The 16,019-nt window shown below is 38.9% G+C and overlaps 1 long non-coding RNA gene across 1 annotated transcript in view; it reads right to left on the bottom strand.

The window, feature by feature from the left end:
- LOC138403909 (uncharacterized) overlaps nucleotides 1-14,753 on the bottom strand; it is a 38,236-nt gene extending 23,483 nt beyond the window's left edge. Inside the window, exon 1 of the long non-coding RNA XR_011238031.1 lies at nucleotides 14,642-14,753. This is a non-coding gene — a long non-coding RNA (uncharacterized lncRNA). The remainder of the gene's footprint in view (nucleotides 1-14,641) is intronic.
- Nucleotides 14,754-16,019: the final 1,266 nt, after the last annotated feature.

Genomic DNA, 16,019 nt, shown 5'->3' on the forward strand with positions numbered 1-16,019 from the left:
ATTTTTCCAAAAAAAATTACAAATTAAAACGCTTATTATTCTTCTTATTGTAGAGTATGGCCATTGTCCCCTGACGGAGGTAGGGCTACAAATTAACTGGTTTTTGTCAGGCCGTTAATAATAAAGCACCTGTTGTCTGACCTTCGCTCAGCTCAGGGCAGAAATTCTTTCAGTCGCGTGGGCATACTGAATTAGTTATTCATTATGCTACTAATTATAATCATTTGATTACATATTTATTAGCTTAAAAAACCTAATAAAAAAATCGGCCAAGTGCGAGTCAGGCTCGCGTAACGAGGGTTCAGTGCTAAGTGACGATGCAGTCTAAGATGGAAGCGGACTAACCTGGAAGGGGTATGGCAGTTTTTTAATAAAACCATGTCCATTTGGTTTCTACACGGCATCGTACCGGAACGCCAAATCGCTTTGCGGCACGGCTTTGCCGGTAGACTGGTAACTAGCCACGACTGAAGCCTTTCACCAGACCAGACCAGAAATTTAGAAATTATAAAATTCCAAATCCCCGCCAGGAATCGAACCCGGGATCTCCCACTAATAAGGCCACAGCGCTTACCACTGCGCCAGGGAGGTGGTCAAGCAGATCCATACTAAACATAAAGCTATTTTCTCCACTATCAGGCTATATTTCCCGAAATTCCATAACGCCGCGCCCGTGACACTGCTTTGTGTAATTCCGAATTCCAATGTATCTGGATTCTGGAATATTCGTGTGCTGGAATTCTCGTATTCCATACGAATCCATGCCGATATCACGGTCGATCCCACACTAATATCGCATAAATCCACGCTCACTGTTTTATTCAAACCTCCTAATATTATTAAGCACTACCTTTGGCCTCAATTTTCCCTGTGTGAAATTTTTCGTTTTAGTTTAATTCATAAGCAGCCCTCCGATTTGTGTCAGATTTCTTTTTTGGTTATAGTATTTTATTATAAGTCTCGCAAATATCTAATGCGCGTGGCCGCCATTTTAGGGACGTCAGTACTAGACTGAAGTTTCGAGCTGATGGTATATTTTTACTTAAATACTAGCTGCCCCGGCGAACTTCATACCGCTTAACAGTCGATTCAAATTTTTAAAATTTTTCTCTCCGTAACATCCTCGTGCTTCAAGGAATATTATAAAAAAAGAATAAGCGAAATCGGTTCAGCTGTTCTCGAGATTTGCGATCAGCAACACATTTAGCGATTCATTTTTACCCAGGGTCCTACCTAATTTGCTTTCATTATATTTAACTTAGTCCTTGTGTTAAATTAAATTTTAATTTGGTTCCTGCTTGAACAATTTGAGGACCACATTTTCTAATAAGTAAGTAATTATAACTCTAATGAATTATTAATTTTTATTAGCTTTAAGCCAATTACAGGGTCTCTTTTGAAGTAAAACTTCTGTAAAATGGCAGCCAAGTAAAACAGCCGTTTTAAGGCCGCCATCTTTTATTGATGTCTTTTAAATTAGTACGTGCCAAAGATTAAAAGCTCCGTTTTTAGGGTATATGAAGTATCTAATAAACCTATTGTGTTGATAATATAATATTTCAACTAAGGCCGTCTTAGCCCGCCCTTCCTACCATCTAATACCGTCGTAAGATTACAAAATGGGGATGAAATTTATCTCCAAGTCACAGTCGGATGTTGAAATGCAACCATTATAATCCGGGCTGAAGTCCATAAACTCATGAGCCATGACTCTACAAAATGCCCCGTTCTATTCTATCTAAGTGCAAACCTTGCATTTTAAGCTGACAAGGCTTTTTCAATTGGGAGTTTGGGACGCTCGAACTTTTATTTTTTATTTATTTTATTTGTCCAAGAAGAGCCCACAGAATTACACACTCAAAATTATACAAAATGTTATCGAGTTTTACAGGTCCCGTGTAACTCTAATTACGGACCGTTACAACGAGAATTAAATAAAACAAGTGGTACATTAAAATAACCTAACCTAAACATGAAAAATATACCTAAGCTATAAAATGCAAAATGAATATTTTAATTAAATCAATACTTAAGTTAAATTATGTAATATATACAATATGCTAACAACTAGGGCCTGACATAATAATTATCCTACTGAGGAATCAAGTGATTTAATTAGCTTGAATTTAAATTTGGGTAATTTATCACAAAACAGATCAAAGTCCTTGTCCTTGACTAAAAATTCCTTGTATGTATTACAAAACCTAGGTATTAACGAATGACGACCAAGATTGGTTCTGCTGAATCGGTGAGTGAACAGAAGAACTTTAACAGCGTATAGCGGCCATCTTGGTTAAGCAATACGTCAAATCAAAATCTATTTATTTAATAGCTGTCAAATTTGACAAGAATGCTTATTTAACCTTAATTTATCCATACTAATTTTATAAATGATAAAGTGTGTCTGTCTGCTAGCCTTTCACTGTTTAACCGATTTTAAACCCTGGGGAAGGACATACTTTTTATCCTGGAAAATCAGAGTTTCAATGGGTTTTTTAAAACCCTAAATACACGCGGACGAAGTCGTGGGCATCATCTAGTTTAGAAATAAATAAACGGGCCGCCATTTTATGAAGCACGCTCATTTAGGTGTGAGATGTGTGAACCCCGTGCAAATATCTATGTAGTCTGTGTTGCTAAGCAAACGTACTTTGTCTTCACATTTTAAAATCTTCTTTGTCCCTCTGAAATTTTATATACTTGTAGGAAAGACTGAAAAGCCTTTCGAAAAAGATAATGATGATAATTATTAAGACGGATAAGTCAGGATTACAACCTATTAGATTAACCGAGCCTTCGTGGGCGCACTAACATTATTCTTGCACTACTACGAGAGATATCACAATTCACAGACTACCCTCAACTATACCTATAGCAACCCTCACTAATTATGAGTCATGATTAGTCGTCTACTATGAGACTAGACAACCCTAAATAAGTCCCTACCTAGACCGGCTCCTCCATCCCCATACCGGTCCCAGACCAACCAGCTAACCTAGCACACCACCTCCTAGTACTGTAGCCTTTAACAACAGAAACCACAAAGGTAACAACAACAATAACAATAACACAGTACGACACACATAGTGTCTACTGAGAAGTGCCCTCGGCAAGAGTCACACGAATAATAATAGTGACACACTGCGCATCCGCTTTTAAAGTCTCACAATGACGGTGGTGACGATTACGTAATGTTCAATGAGCAATCTGTTTACAACTAAAGACGGCTCTGCCGTCATACTTATCTTTGCTAATTAAAATGTACCTACTAGCGATCTACTAAAACTTGTTCATAGTTGGATAATGTAGGAAGGCGTCAAGTCCTAACACTGAAATGTGAATAACTTAGTTTAATATTATTATAGTTATTTTGGTTTGCGCGTCGTCATTGTATAACTATATCCGTCACTATAATCCGCATTGAGTCCATAATTGTCGGATTGCGACCGCAGCGCCACTTGCGAAAACATTTACTATTCACTCCAGATGATCATACGTTCCATTATACATCGAAATCGTGTACAATTGTTTTTCTTGCACATCGCTTGCCTACAAAAAAGTTGATTCTTGATGATTATTAATTGAAATTAAGGAACAAATATTGATAAGAAAACCTTTCCATAGTTAGGTGCTAGCGGGAATGTAGCAATGTAGGCTTAAAGTCGAGCACTAAAATGTAAATAACTTAGTTTAGTTAATATTATGATAGTTATTTTGGTTTGCGCGTCGTCTGTAGCCGCTATAATCCGCATTGAGTCCATAATCGTCGGATTGCGATCGCAGCGCCACTTGCGAAAACATCTACTGTTCACTCCAGATGATTATACGTTCCCATTATACACCGAAATCCTGTAGGATTGTCTTTATCTAGTACTAGCTAATGCCCGCGACTTCGTACGTGTGGATTGAGACTTTAAAAATCCCGTGGGAACTATTTGATTTCCCGGGATAAAAAGTAGCCTATGTCACTCTCCAGGTCTTCAACTATACCCATGCAAAAAATCACGTCGATCCGTTGCTCTATTGCGACGTGATTGAAGAACAAACCAATAAAACAACAAACAGACACACTTTCACATTTATAATATGGGTTGTATTTCACTTAGCAGCAAAAGATTTCAATTCCTGAAACCATTTCAGGAATATTTACTTTAAAGGATTTCTGGTAAAAGGTTTATTTCCACTAAAGAGTGGAAAGGCGCGCAAACTTTCCGACTAAGTTTACGTTAAGCGCAGACATTCCCAGCATCTTGTAGCTAGATACGCAAACTTTGTTCAGTCTATACCTGCGCTGATTCACGATGGACTTGGCAGACTTCGCACACGTTTGAGAACATCATAGAGAACTCTCAGGCATGCAGGTTTCCTCATGACGTTTTCCTTCAACGTTAAAGTAAGTGAGTCAAGTCTAATTGTAGTCAAATTCGATTATGTCAATAAAAAACAAAACCAAAGTCGTACCGCCAAGTTATAATGGAGACAAAGTCGGAGGTTTATTTCCCCACTAAAGAGTGGAAAGGCGCGCAAACTTTCCGAGTAGGTTTGCGTTAAGCGCAGACATTCACAGCATCTTGTAGCTACTCGTAGATACGCAAACTTTGCTCAGTCTATGCCTCCGCTGATTCACGATGGCTTAAGGACATTGTTTAAACTTCCTTATTTGGAAAGTTTGCGCGATGTTCTCAGTCTTTGGGTGATATTTTTGTCTGTGGCGGCATGTGGTGGTATGTGGCGGTGATAGCTAGGAAGCATTACAATTATTAAATTTAACCCATATTTTAATGGACACTGACAAACGGCCTTGTTTACAAATTCAAAGTCGCTCAGCGAGCTATGGAGAGGGCTATGTTAGGAGTTTTCCTTGAGGGATAAGATCCGAAATGAGGAGATCCGCAGGAGAACCAAGGTCACTGACATAGCACAAACTATTAGCAAGCTGAAGTGGCAGTGGGCAGGTCATGCCTGTCGTAGAGGCGATGGCCGTTGGAGCCGGAAAGTCCTTGAGTGGAGACCGCGTTTACGCAAGCGTAGTGTGGGATGCCCTCCAGCACGATGGACCGACGATATAAAGAGGCTGGCGGGAAGTGGCTGGATGAGGAAGGCTGAGGACCGGGTGTAGTGGTGCTCTTTAGGGAAGGCCTATGTCCAACAGTGGAGTCCACAGGCTGATGATGATGATGATGATGATGATATTTTAATGTAGATAACGGGTATAAGTCCCGCAAATTGTTAATAAGCATGGCCGCCATTTTAGTAACAGCACTAGACTGAAGTGTCGAGCAACCAGTACCGTTGACAAAACTGTCGGTAGAGTACGCGTATCGTGTTTTGAATAATTGCAAATTCACACATTTTTTTTCGTTTTTGTATTTAAGTTTTTTGTTGAAATTTTCACAAATTGTGTCTATTGCCGTTATAGCAAAAAATAATTATTTCCTTCCTTAATTTTTTGCTCTCTTTTGCACAAGGTACTCGAACCCGAGGATATTAATCACAAAGACGTAAATAAACAAGGAAACTTAAACAAACATTTTCATTATACAGCCTTAATCGTATTTCACCTCGGCATATTAACTTTCACGGAAAAATAATACCGACCTCATCTAATCCGAGCCATAATTTAGTTTCAATGCAAATATAGTATTCGCCTTATTCCGCGGCGGCCCCCGGGGATAATTTCGCGGTATTATGTACACAGTTTAGTAATCTGACAGTTGTTCAATCTTGGGCTATTCAATAACCTTTTTTAGGGTTCCGTATCTCAAAAGGAAAAACGGAATCCTTATAGGATCACTTTGTTGTCTGTCTGTCAAGAAACCTACAGGGTACTTCCCGTTGACCTAGAATCATGAAACTTTGCAGGTAGGTAGATCTTATAGCTGATATTTGGGGAAAAATCTGAAAACCGTGAATTTAGGGTTAGATCACACAAAAAAATTAAATTGTGGTCATGAACTAATAATTAGTATTTTCAACTTTCGAAGTGAGTGACTATATCAAGTGGGGTATCATATGAAAGGTCTTCACCTGTACATTCTAAAACCGATTTTTATTTATTTTTATACATCATAGTTTTTGAATTATTGTGCAAAATGTCGTAAAAATACGACTGTAGTACGGAACCCTCATTGCGCGAGCCTGACTCGCACTTGGCCGGTTTTTTTTAATTAAAATGGCGAGCTAACGAGCAGGCGGGTTACCTGATGTTAAGTGATTACTGCCGCTCATGAACATTTCTAGTACCAAGGCGTTGCCGGCCTTTCAGGAATTTGTTGATCCGCCCCTTGAATAACCCCATGTTGTAATCTAATGGGAACGCCGCCGAAGGGAGTTGATTCCACAGTTTGCATATGCGTGGAAAAAAGGATTTGGCACAACGGGTGGTTAAAGTGTTCCAGACATCCAGGCGGCGAGGGTAAAATCAAGCTTATTTCGTGGTTTAATGACATATTTTACTGTCGATAACGGGTGCATGCCCTTCAGTCACGACGAAACGGAGCAACGGATCTACGTGATTTTTGCATGGCTATAGTTAAAGACCTGATGGAGAGTGACATACTTAGGCTACTTTTTATCCCGAAAAATCGAAGAGTTCGCTAGGGATTTTTAAAATCCTAAATCCACACTTACGAAGTCGTGGGCATCAGCAAGTAGAGAAAGAAAGAAAGAAAGAAAGAAAAGACGTTTATTTACTGTGCTACACATCACATCTTAAAACTAAGAGCTAGTTCCGGCGCTTCTTCCAGGATATAATAAAAATTAAAGAAAGTGGAAGGGGTGTAAAGTAGTGCAACATTATCATCTGTGGCCCTACCGCGGTTGTTTGACAGCTACAATGTCACGATCGCAATCATCTCTGATTGGTTAATGCTCGCTCACTATTGGCCACAATGCATTGTTGCAACAAGAATCGCACAAATTCAGCCAATCAGTTCAATTGAGATTGTAATAATGATTGATGCAGGTTTTAGACAATCGCCCTACTGTATGATTGCTAAACAGTGGCTAAGGTAAACGCACCCTGCGGGTCCCCGTGACTGTTTCCGATTTACCTCATTTTGTTTTTCCGTACGTCTTGAAATTACATTTTGCGGAGACGGATAAATTATGTCGATTTTATTTCTTTGAATCTGGCCTTCGACTGAAGCAGAGTGAACTAGAGTGATTGAACTCTCAGTTTGATCCTGAATCGACGATGACAAATATTAAACTATGGGTGACGTGAAATAATAATAAAAAATAGGCGATTCATAGGCTACCTATATGGGAACATTTGACACCTGTCACGGTCGAAGCCTCAACGTTTTATTACAAGTTTCAAGGTTAGTTATATTAGTAAGGCCGCGATTACACCTGAAAGTTTTACTCACGCGACAGGTCAAGATGGCATTCGGGTATGAGGCGGGGGCACGCCCCGCATATCCGCACGTCATCCGCGTTATCCTGCACCGGACTGTGCGGGTGTGCGGGGCATCTCCACCCCTATTGTCGACCTGTCGCGAACGTACGACAGCTTACGACAAAACTAATATAAAAACTTTTTTAAGTAGTTTGTCGTATATTCTTACAACTTGCATAAGTTAAAAAAATTAACGTAACGGACTAATTATTAATACAGCGTAAGCGTTACCTGTTCTGATTTCTGAATAAATAATTTGACTTCAACTTTACATACATGATTTACAAAAATTAGCGTAATCGCGGATCTTATTTGAGAAAATTAAAAAATAAAATCGTTATTATTCGAGGTTTCTACCTAGGTAGTTAAATAATGTCTTGCTCTCTTTGATACTTCAAAGCAAATTTTATTTTAATTATGCGAATCTCTGCAAAATGTCTGGAAAAAGTACCTACATAATTAATTTATTTTTGCAACTCCATCTGTCACACATTTTCACGGCGGAACCATATTACACTCGGGGCTCGTTTAGTCGCCGACTTAATTCTGTACTCAGCTATTTTCCACCGTGTCTACCACACGAGTAGATATTATAGACCAGAGGGTAAGCTTCACACTAGCTCACGCACACCACGACGTGTCACGGAGGCTCCGTTTGCGCCCAGTTCGATGGCAAACGGCGGCAAACGGAGCGTCCGTGACACATCGTGGTGTGCGTGAGCTGCGCTATGAGTGAGTGAACCTACAGCTAGCCGCTAGTATGAAGCTTCCCCTCTGGTCTATATATCTACTCGTGTGGTGTCTACGTAGACTCCTAGAGGTGACTGAACTCTGACATTTTTCCTTACAATTCGCTTATCTTGCGTTCTGTAAAGTATATTCGTTAGTCTACAACATTTTTCCAGAAAACCTAATCAAATTAACGATAATTACCTATAAGAATATAGTATTAGAACATAATAACAGAAAATAAACATAGCTCTCACTTTGCTAGGGTTTCGTACCCGAAGGATGCCTACGGGACCCTATTAGGGTGGTAACTAGCCACGGCCGAAGCTTCCCACCAGACCAGACCAGAAATTTAGAAATTATAAAATTCCAAACTCCTGCCAGGAATCGAACCCAGCACCAACTATTAATAAGACCATAGTGACTACCGCTGTGGAATGTGCTGGAATGGCGACCTCGCACCGGAAGACGCAGCGTTGGAAGACCTCCCCACTAGGTGGACGACATCAGACGAATCGCAGGGAGCCGCTGCATTCAGGCGGCGCAAGACCGTGGCGTGTGGAAGTCCCTACAAGAAACCTATGTCCAGCAGTGGACGTCTATCATTTGATGATGATGATGACTACCACTGCATCAGGGAGGTCGTCGTTGACACATAAAGTTAAACTGGCGCGTGAGAACTCATTTTGTACGCATCATAAGTTACATCAAAAAAAAATTATTTAAAATCCTAAATTTTAACAATATATGCCCTTTACAATGTTACGTAGTCATTAGTTACTAAGGACGTACGAATGGGTTACATCATCTCTAACTTGTCAACGAATAAAAAATGCATAGAAGAATCTGAGTCACTAGACATTAATTTATTAGAACACTAACAACGTATAATTAAATTCCGCGGCAACTAAACCCCGGGCTTTGCGCGGTAAATGCTGTGGAAGTTTCCAATTTGCCCCACTTTGTTTGTCTTGCATTACGCAAGTCGCTGTGTCGCGTCCTACATAAACACACATTGCAACCAGCGAACGATAAAACATAGAAGCATAGAAGTATTCCGTACGCTTAACAGCATGAATATAAATAAATAGACTTTTATTTCATGCATATTATATAACCAATTATTATTGTTAGTGAAGAACAATCTCTTATCCTTTGTTAGTCAAAGTCAAAGTCAAAGTCAAATGATTTATTCAAAATAGATAATAAATTACTCTTATTGATGGTCTGGTATGGTGTTAGATTTGTAAGATATAGTGGTGATAATTATTACGCAAACTTAAAACTAAAGCTACGAAAGTTCCAAACGCGCCCAGGTCTGAGAAGAGCCCACAACAAACTCAGCCGGGTATTCTTTTTAGTATCACCACTTTACAAAATTATTGAAACTTATTAGAACTATCACAAAGTCGTTAAGCAACTCATTCCCAAGCTTGCTTATCATTTAAATAATCCTTTACATTGTAATAGGATTTTTCAATTAGTTAGTACTTACTACTAGCTAAACTTAAAGTAGCATAACTTAACCACTAACTTATCCTATTGACAACGTCTGGGAAAGATTCCTAGTGCTTACGTGAGCAGTGTGCACCATCCCAGCGCCTCCAGGGAAGACTGTCCTGCCTAACTAGAAAAAAAAATTACCGTGGTGAACGGTGTATTAAAATTCGGTTGTAATTCCGTAACTGTCACTTTGAGTCCACCAATTACGAGAGGCGCAAGTGTCGCATGACACATAGTATGAACCAATACGCCTATTGTGATTTACGCTAGAAGTTACGTGGCTAAAGCTTAAAGGTACATTTCTGAGTAATAAGACTGCGTGTGCCCAATTTTTAATTATTAGTTTAGGGACCAGGACTCCATTTTAGTCAAATGTAAATATTCGGGTAGTAAATAAATATTCATTCATTATTCATTCATCAATTTAGTGTACCTACAATAAAGTTCATTTTCATTTTTATTACGTGTTTAATTTCATTTCATTTTTACTTTTATTACGTGTCACGTGAATTTGTGATTTCAGAACTCGATTTCTATGCTTTTTCGTTCACTGATAGCAACCAAGCTCTCACTCACTAATTACTCGACCGCGGAAGGATTATAAATGTTTGCTCGTGCGTTCATTTGTACCTTCATAACTATCAAACTAAGTACAATACTAATTGGCTCTATCTTACTGAAATAAAAGCAATAAACAATATCAGCTCTCTATTTAAAATTCAAATATTTTCAAAAAAAGGCACCGAATTGAGAACCTTTCACTTTTTTGGAAGACAGCTAAAAGTCATTTTCATAAAAAGCGTAAAACCTATAATTAATCGAAAAGTATTAAAAAAAATTGGGGTAATATTTTACATTTGTGTAACCAACCACAAGAACGCCGCGTGAAATTTTAATAGCTTGATTCCATCTTTATTTAAGTGCGAATTTCATTCAGTATCCACCGCGAACGCACCTAACTAGACCGCCTCGTGAATATTTGAGGGTGAAACCCCGCGTGGGAAAACGCTTTTTCCCAGTTCCCGAAGGATTAGGGCTTTCGCACACTATATTGACTCAACTTCACACCAACAGAAGGGAAAATAAGTTTTTTTTTTCTGACTGTTGTCTTATTGATCTTGTCATCAGTACCCTAATTATAAATGCGAAAGTGGGTTTGTTTGTTGGTTTGTCCTTCAATCACGTCGCAACGGAGCGACGCATTAACGTGATTTTTGGCATGGCTATACCCTTTATCCCGGAAAATGGGTTCCCAAGGGATTTTTAAAACCTAAATCCACGCATGGAGTTAGGTTAAAAATCCCATGGGAACTCTTTGATTTTCCGGGATAAAAAGTAGCCTATGTCCTTCCACGGGATGCATGCTATCTCTGTACCAAATTTCGTCAAAATCAGTTGAACGGATAGGCCTTGAATGGCTAGCAGACAGACAGCCAGGCTTTTGCATTTATAAATATTAGTATGGAAGTATGGATAATAATGTAGATTTAGTCTTTTTAAGATTTAGTCAAAGAAACTAAACCCTACAGATTTTATTTGCTGAGAAATTTGATTAGTCCACAAAAACGAGACCCTTCAGAAATGTCTCGTTAGATGATAATATAAACTTAAACGAGAAAGTATTTCGTCTCTTCAAGATAAAACAATATAATTTATGATAATATTAAACGTTAAGGTACTTGTCCCACCGCCGCGACGGGGCAGCGATTAGCTATCGATTATTTTATTAATCAAGAAATGTCAATCGATAAATGAATAGAATAGAAGCATTTTTAAATCAAATAAACTTTTACATCTTAGGCGTTGGGGTCCCAATATTAGAATTATTTATTACTAGCTGTCGCCCGCGACTTCGTCCGCGTGGATTTAGGTTTTTAACAATCCCGCGGGAACTCTTTGGTTTTCCGGGATAAAAGTAGCCTATGTCACTCTCCAGGTTTTTGACTATACCTTTGCAAAAAATCACGTTAATCCGTTGCTCCGTTGCGACGTGATTGAAGGACAAACCAACAAACAAACACACTTTTGCATTTATAATAAGGGTACTGATAAGGGTACCGATTAAAAGAACAGCATTGGAATAATCTCCACTAGGTGTACAGCCGAAATCAAACGAGTCAGGATTCAGCGCAGTAGCGCAGGACTGTGGCATGTGGAAGTCCCTGCAAGAGACCTATGTCTAGCGGTGGACGTCTATTGATTGATAATGATGATGATGATGATGATGAAACCTTTACAAGTGCTTTTGAATTTGCAAAAGAATTTACCACAGGTTCAAAATGCCATGACGTATGATTTCATGTCAATAATAGAGATAAATATATTAACAGTTCATGAGAACTCTCTCACCACTAATTTGTTGCAGCTACAAAAGCTATCAAAGAAGAAACTCGCTCGCTCTTTGGCTCGCTCGTTGGCAGTCAATACACTCGCCAAGATTCGGTGACCTGTGCAAGATGTAGGTATCACGCACACCCGCACACGTGGCTTTTACTTATTTTGAAAGATCGTCTATTTAATAATCACTGAGAAATAATTTATTTTTGATATAGTCAAATACCCGATTCTCGCTAATCATCGGCGTTCGAACAAGTGCCTTAAAAAGGTTTTTGTTCATGTTCTAACTTAATTTTGGTAGGCATTGTACAAGGATTTTACAAGCTTTGTTCTGGCCGAATTATGTTTCACTAGTATTTTTCTTGTTCTTTTTAAAATATCATAAGCATTTTTAGGGTTCCGTAGATGTAGGGTGCCAACGCGACCCTATTACTAAAAAATAAAATTGTGGTTATGAATTATTAATTAGTGTATTCAATTTTCAAAGTAAGATGACTATATCACGTGGGGTATCATATGAAAGGGCTTCACTTGTGCATTCTAAAACAGATTTTTATTTATTTTTAGGCATCATAATTTTTGATTTATCGTGCAAAATGTCGAAAGAATACGACTGTAGTACGGAACCCTCGGTGCACTAGCCTGACTCGCACTTGGCCGGTTTTTTATTCACCGTCGCTCGTCTTTTGGTAACAAAAAAACATGATAGCGAAAAACATAGTAACATTTTGTTTGCAGTAAAATATTAACTTAGTTAAAATTACCCAATTTATGATCTACTTCTTAATTGAGTAGGTATTCAAAAAAGAGTGTTAAAATTTCGAGTTTGTGATATAAAAGAGAATCGTTAAAATTACTTACAATTTGAGCTTAATTAATGTTTGAACCGGATTTCTGAGGCCCCCAGCAGCAAATTATAATTTAAGGTTAATTTGGAGAAAACGTGGCCTCTTAAAAGGCAGCTGTAGGTGCGCCAGCGGAAATGAAATTTAAAGTAGGTATTTTAATTTTCCAGATGAGTTTTAATAGGGTCTGAGAAAACAAATATTTTCATAACTGGTAACTACCTACCTACAATAGAAAAATTTCATTAGAAATTCTTTTGCATATTACACAGGGTGTAGCCAGAACGCTAGCAAAAACTTAGCGTTACTGTTATACTACCTAAACACAATCCAATACCAATAACCATTTGCCTCGTTTTGTACTTTTAGTGATTTAGAATTTTCAAACCTGCAATGTATAGCGTGCAAAACTCGGGTCAGTGCGCGCCTACGATGCGGCATTGACTCCAAGTGAGCTACATTCGCAACGTTCGTTGACCTTAAGCATCAGTCAGATGTTTTATTTGGCAATTTATCGTAAACTTTTACAAAGTTTTAGGTTTTTTTAATAGTTTTTTTCGCGTTTTTTTTGTGGTATCATCACCGAGGAAACCACATGCACATTTTTAGAATATGAAGCATTTTATGCTGTGCCATGTCCGTGCACGGACGTCACATACAGGGTGTAATCAGAACGCTAACAAAAACGGAGACAGGTGATACTACTGATGATTTCTGTTATGATAACACCAGAAAAAAAAACATATCTATATTTTGTATCGGAGTATACATATCGGAGACAATGCCACGTCGTACGTGGGGTATTGACCCGAGTTTTGCACGCATTACATTACGGGGTCGAAAAATACTAAATCACTAAAACTACAAAATGAAGCAAATGGTTAATGGTATTGGATTGCGTATAGGTAGTATAACAATAACGCTAAGTTTTTGCCAGCGTTTTGGTTACACCCTGTATGTAAAAACGCCCGTGCGAAGCCGGGATAGGTTATCCCGTCATTTACAAAATCTCTGTCAAGCGAAAGTTCGCCTATCATGGGTCATCTTGGACACTTATGACCTGTAGGTATTATCTGGTATCTGATAGGGCACGAGATAAAGAACTGAGAAGGGTTCTTTGCCCATCAAAAAGTTTTTGGCGCTTGGGGACTTTGCTGTTGCAAATGGTTCAGCCCTTAAGCACTCAATCTAAAGTCCTGGTTAAACATAACTTACAATAGAAACTCAAATTGATATTTATATTAAGTACTCGCACTTGACTTATGGACTCGATCTCTACAATGCACTATTACAGTAATCTTAGTTTTAAATCTGACAAGCCTCAATAACTCCAGGGCTATAGGAGCGGACTGATATCCGGAAGGTCGGATTTCACCCCCCAAAAGGTTCAACCCCCCCCCCCCCCCCTTGCACTATTATTGTCGTACCTACTACTAGTACAAGCTTTACGCTTAGTTGGAGGGGAAAAGGGGAATGTTAGTCATGATTAAAAATGGCTAATATTCTTTCTGTCGGGAGAGGGCGAGGAGAATTTTTAATTTACACTTGTTTTAACCATGGTATTCTAATGATCGGTTCATGGTCTGCTAAGGCAATTTGAAATCTTGCTGTACTATCGCCACGCGTTGTGTATATCCAAACCTGAAAACGCTCGACGCCTACGTAATTCACAAATGCCCCCGGGCTCTGGTATGTGCGACTTCCGGGTGTATGTCGCATGGATTATTAAGGAAGAAGCCGAGCGGGAAAAGTCGCGTTGAAAGTTTTGCAATTAAATAACCGGATAAAAGCCGCAAGAAGTTTTAAAGAAATGTTTTTGTTGACTTACGTAAAAACCCATTTTTTTTTTATTCGGATACAAGTTAGCCCTTGACTGCAATCTCACCTGATGGTAAGTGATGATGCAGTCTAAGATGATAGCGGGCTAACCTGGAAGGGGTATGGCAGTTTTTATTTCCACTCTAGTTTTTACACTGCCCGAGCCCTGGTGCTGGACCGGTGACCTCGCACCAGAAAGCACAGCGTTGGAAGACCCTCCACTAGGTGGACAGACATAGACCGAGTCGCAGGGAGCCGCTGAATTCAGGCAGCGCAAGACCGTGACGTGTGAAAGTCCCTACAAGTGATCTTAGTAGTGAACACCTATCGGTCGACGATCCCGCATCTATATCACTCCAAGTCACCAAGTCACCTGGTCTCCAAGTCACTTCACTTCACCTAAATCAACACACACCACACAAATCAACACACAACACCACACAAATCAACACACAACACCACACAAATCTAAAACACATTCAAATATTATGTTTACCATACCTACAGATTATTTTTTTAGCGGCTTATGGCGAATTAAGCCTTGTGGTTTCTTGTAAGGTAACAGACAAACAGATACTTTTCCATTAATAATATTATTAAAATTAGTATGGATATAGATGATACCTAATGGCGCCGATTCTGTTGTCTTTCTCTAAACTAAATTTAGAGTATTTGCATCTTTTCTTTTCAATATTGCTATAAAAGGACGGAACATGAATGTTACATTTAAAGACTCTAAATTTTAGTGCACGCTGCAAATTTAAACAATAGGCTCGCGACTGGCAGCTAAACTCACGAGGTTTGACAGCTATAAATTAAACTTAAAACTGTCAAACTGTGAGTGTCCTTTTCATATTATATTAGGAAGAATACTTTAAAATTTAGTTGTGCTCAGAATCAGTTGTAAATATCTTAATAACATCATTAGTAAAAAGGATTTGAAGCCTTCCTAACTTCACATGGTAATGATGTAACGAAACGCCTCCTAACTCCGACTTGCTGAAACTAAGTTTTCTCCGTATTCTAATGAACCCTTCCTCCTACAATAACAAAAACTCAGTACCTAGTTTCATCACACTTCTCACACGTTTCGATGGCCCAATTAAACGCGACGCTCTACGCCCGGGTTAATTAAGAAGAAAATTATCTTCTCAAACACAGGCTGGCAGAACTGTGAGTCTTAAATCATAAGCTATAGCGGGCTTACAATACTCGAGTAGCATAGAATAGAAACTCTTCCAGATCTGTTTGTCGTAAGTCATAGGCTGTAGCGGGCTTACAACAGTCGAGAAAAGTAGAAAAAAAACCTTTCCAGAACTGTTTGTCAAAAGTCATAGCCTGTAACGAGCCAATAGCAGTCGACTAGATAGGATAGAAATTTGTTATTG

Source organism: Maniola hyperantus, chromosome 22 (assembly GCF_902806685.2).
Source record: "Maniola hyperantus chromosome 22, iAphHyp1.2, whole genome shotgun sequence".
Lineage (NCBI taxonomy): Eukaryota > Metazoa > Arthropoda > Insecta > Lepidoptera > Nymphalidae > Maniola > Maniola hyperantus.